The sequence below is a fragment of the Cupressus sempervirens genome, chromosome 8, assembly GCF_028749045.1.
Source record: "Cupressus sempervirens isolate cs-2001-9-10 chromosome 8, ASM2874904v1, whole genome shotgun sequence".
NCBI classification, from domain to species: Eukaryota; Viridiplantae; Streptophyta; class Pinopsida; order Cupressales; family Cupressaceae; genus Cupressus; species Cupressus sempervirens.
The window spans coordinates 430,300,806-430,305,692 of NC_143125.1; the positions used below are offsets into that span (position 1 = coordinate 430,300,806).

A 4,887-nucleotide genomic window follows, 5' to 3' on the forward strand; every position below is an offset into this window, starting at 1 on the left:
ATGGCATGTCTAAATCATGTGTTTCCTTCTTTTCTAAACTTCTAGTATTCTAGCTCCTGATATGTTACATCTCTTAAGCATATTTATGTTTTTTAGCTTAACAAAATACAACAACAAAGAGATCAATAAAGAGTATTAAATTACTTATTTTTGTGAAATGACTAGTCTAGATTTCACACACTCTATGTACACTCGAGGTTTAGCTCGCTACCGTGCAACTAGGATGAATAACATGCCTGACAATAGTTTTCAATATTATTAATAAATAAACGAAAAGGAGATCTAAATACATAATCTTAATGTTTTCTTAACCATAATATTTTCTTTGACAATACTGTAATATGGTTGATAGAAATTATTACCTATCAACAAATAGCACGATCAAAAATACCATCAGGCATAGCACTACATCAATATACAACCCACAATGATCTAAGTAGACATGTTATTCTAAGTCCTCTTTGACATTATCTATAGATGTACCTGAACACAAATGGAAAACAATGAGACCATTATTGTAATTATAAGTTTGAAGTGCATACAGTTTAATTATAAAAATCCCTAGCATATTCATAACTTGCTGCAATTACAAAATCATATAGCACCTTATGAATTCAAAGCAATTATGTACAGATGAAGGACGCCCCAATTTGATTTTGTGCAATAATAGCATACTGATAAGGTTTGACCTTTTGCCATCCCCATTTACATTTGAATCATCATTCTCAAATATGGTTTGTGTGTCATTATGTAAATGTGCTATTGAAATGCTTTTGAATGTTTTTGTCTTCGACAGACATGCCCTTTTTAGGGATTTATGTGCTCAACATAGTCTTATTTGACAAGCATTGTGACATACATATGCAAAGTGTTATTATGTGTTTAAAAATTATAAAAAGCTACAGTGCTTAAGTTTTCGTCTGTTGCTCACTTTATTATATTAAATATTTAGATATATTTTCAAAAATTTAAATAACATAATTTCTGAAAAGAGTGAGTTCTTTAGCCGTCTTTTCTCCATACCTCTCAAAATAATTTTTGTCCATCCTCATTGAAACATGATTAAGGTCTTCTTCGTAATCAAGGACATTTCAGTTTGAATGACATGTCAAAATGCTTAAATTGAAGCCAAATGTACAACATATTCAAATGGTGACCTATTGCAGATCTATGATATTATCACTAGAAAATGCTTAAAGTGAAGACAAATCCACAACATACTAAAACTATGACATTCTACTTTAGATTCAATAGCAGTAGATTTGGAAGAGTATTGGATTCTAGCTACTCTTTATACTGCTTTTGGATTGAGAGGGTGATGTTACTACAATTAATCTAGAAGAACAATTGTAAACTGGTCTTATTATGTGAGAGAATTTTTGTTGGGATGGGAGTGAGATTCTTTTTCATATAAAGGGATTATACATATGTTGGAAGTTCTCATAAGATTCAAGAAAATTTGTATGGTTTTCTAGTTAGAAATCATTTAAGATTGTTAAAGAAATGATTGAGAAATATATGTGCGACAATTTGTGCTACAATTTTTTGTATGTCTTGCATAAAATAGAAGAGAGAATTAAGATGTTACATCTTTTGTAAGTCCTAGGTTATTTCTAGATATTAGTGGGAAGAAGTCTTTATGAGTTTCATCATGGAGGACTTCCAAAATATAAAGGTAAGAATTTCATTAAGGACAAGAAGATTTCCACAGTCCATATGAAACTATCTAATTTTACTAGGTTATTAGTAGATACTAGTGGGAAGAAGTCTTCCCGAGTTTCATCATGTAGGACTTCCAAAATATAAAGGTAGGAATTTCATTAAGAACAAGAAGATTTCCACTATCCATATGAAACTATCTAATTTTATGAATTGTGTTATTATTTTTACATCAACGTTTCACATCACACTATATAATCAATCATCAAGATGCGAGAAAGAGAGCATCAAGAGAATGTCATCTCTTGATGCTCTCTTTCTCTCATCCTAATTATGGATCACATCATGTGATCGAAAATGTTGATACAAAAATAATCGCACAATAAATTCAAAAACATAATGTCAGATAGGAATTTCATTAAAGTAGTGATGGACTATTTTAGTAAATATAATTATTCTATTACATTGTATCATTTTTTAATGCAAGTACAATGAAAAATCCAACTTTGGATACTACAACAAAGATACATTACACACCTAGGGCTATCCTATTGGTAACATCGAGCTAGATTTAAAACTATTTTTGAGCACTTAGTAAACTCATACTTCTTCATACTATCACCAATACATTGGATACACTAAAGTTGTATTTAAAAATTATTCTATTGCAAGTGTTTAAAATCTAATAGAGTCATCATTCTTGGTATACCTCAAATAGAGACATTTCTTTCAAGAGTTAATGCACAATTTTACACAAATCCTCCATATATTCTTCAAGTTTTATGATGTTGGCTCATAGAGTTAATTTCTTCTCATCATTCTTGGTATACTTCAGATAGAGACATTTCTTTCAAGAGTTAATGCAATTGTATATGACTCCTTCATATATTCTTCAAGTTTTATGATGTTGGCTCCAAGGATCTCTCCATACTTATGAAAGATATTTTCTACTACCTTTTCTCCGAAATGATATGAAATTAAACCCTCTATACCTGTTCTTATTTGTTTACAAAATAATTTTCCCTTCTCAATATCATCCAACTTACCTATACTACCACCACCACCACCACCAATGATAAATTCAAGTCTTACAATAGTAAAAGAGCCTTCTTTGTTCACTTCACTTCTTAATTCATCTTCAGATGGAGTGTAAACTGGAAGGTTGAAAGAATCTAATTTTTCTTCTTCTACAATTCCCTGTAATTTAAAAAAGTAAAAGTTGAAAATGAAATAATATTTCCAATTAAAAATAAATGTATACATGTATATATCCATTAAAATAAGAAAATCAAATAACAATATCAGATTCTCACAATCTATTAGTAATGTCATTAGTTTCTCAATTCGATTGTGTCTATTTTTAGCACTGGATGAAAATCCATGATTCGTCATTCAATGTTTGTTTAACAAAGAAAGATGTATGGAAACTAATCACATTATAAAATTCAAATCTAAGTTACATAAACAATTGTGCCTTTTAATTCAAAAATAAATAAATAAAAACTAGAAAAATCCAACTGATTCATTTTTTAATATTAGTAAAATATATTTTAAAATGAAAATAGAAATTACTCTACTTTCAACTTCTCATGATTTGAACTTTAAAAACAAACTTTAAATTTGATTTATTTTTAAAAAAAAATTGAACTTAAAGTCGTCCCCGACGATTCCATAAAACAAACCTGAGAGACCAAATCCTGAATGGCAAACCCTAAACATTCCCCGAGGAAGGCCGAGAACGAGGGCTGCCTTCTATCTGCACTTGGAATCACCAGAAACATCTGCCCTCCTTCCACCACTTCTTCCGCCGTGCTCTCAAAAACCCATTGAAATCCTTTTGAAATTGTGCAAAGTACAGATCTCCAATTTCTGGAGGCCCCTTCTCTGACATGTGTATCCTTCCTCTGTTCCACCACTCGCTCTTCTTATCTTCTATCTCTGGCGGTATCTGTCCACACGAAATATGGTGAGTCTGTAAATGCATATAAAAGGATCAATTTTTTAAAGTTTATTTCACAAGATTTTCTATTATTAATCCCTTTCGTTCTAAGATCTGCCAATATCCCTTTGTATATTGACTGAAATACCAATATAATCTTATCCCAAACAACTTGTTCAAGCACACAAGAATATCTTAGTTTTTTTAAAACCTACTAATGATCCGGTGTAGTTAAATCCAACCACATAAGTAATATGATCCCTTGTTGCTAATCACGGTCTGTTTGCTACCCCTGCCTACTGAAGGAAGACTGTTTTTATTTGTTTCTTTTTCAAGATCCTATAAGGAACGCTAGATAAAAACAAACTATTATTAGAATAAATGAGATGAGATGGTCAAATATGTGGAAAAAACAGTTTTGTGGTTTTGTCTAATATGTTTTTGGACATCAATGAAGGTTGGCCTAACTAGCTAGAGTGAAAAGATGCATCATTTGATTTCAAGTTTCAACACTCCTTAAGTCACCCTCTCAGGAAAAAGAAAGTTAATAGAAAAGATCTTCATAATTGTACTTGTGATAAAAAAAATTAAACCCAAACTAATTATAATACAAAAGCTATATGATGAATAAGAAGAAAATGATAATAGAGAAGAACGAAACAACAATAAGACATAAGTATATCAAGCAATCTTCAATAAATGGGCAAGTCTAGATGAGTGGAGAAGGGAATTCTATTGATTGTAGCATTGAGAAGAATGACAATATTTTGAATCTACAGTAAACTCATTGAAAGGGAGCACTCCATCTTTCAAAAGGACACTTCCAAAGAGGAAGACCAATGAAAAAGCTTCTTTGGGAAAAAATGTATTCTGCTTCTTTACCCATTCGTATGACTTATCCACAAGCCTATCATAATCTGTTTTAATTCTATAGTTTTAAAATCGTGAGAAGTTGAAATTAGAGTAATTTCTATTTTCATTTTAAAATGTATTTTACTAATATTAAAAAATGAATCAGTTGGATTTTTCTAGTTTTTATGTATTTATTTTTGAATCAAAAGGCACAATTATTTATGTAACTTAGATTTGAATTTTATAATGTGATTAGTTTCCATATATCTTTCTTTGATAAACAAACATTGAATGATCATTTTCATCCAATGCTAAAAATAGACACAATCGAATTGAGAAACTAATGAAATTACTAATAGATTGTGAGAATCTGATGAGAGTAGGGGTGGCAAAGAGAGTACAGGATGGGAGAGAGAGACTGAGAGTAGGGGATGGGG

At 30.6% G+C, this 4,887-nt stretch overlaps 1 pseudogene across 1 annotated transcript; it reads right to left on the reverse strand.

Moving 5' to 3' along the window:
- Nucleotides 1–2,303: 2,303 nt before the first annotated feature.
- On the reverse strand, nucleotides 2,304–3,711 carry LOC149543074 (putative methyltransferase TCM_000168; annotated as a pseudogene). The gene is made up of 2 exons (XR_016355211.1): nucleotides 3,342–3,711; nucleotides 2,304–2,856 (listed from the first exon to the last, which is right to left on the reverse strand). The product of XR_016355211.1 is annotated as a putative methyltransferase TCM_000168 (transcript).
- Nucleotides 3,712–4,887: the final 1,176 nt, after the last annotated feature.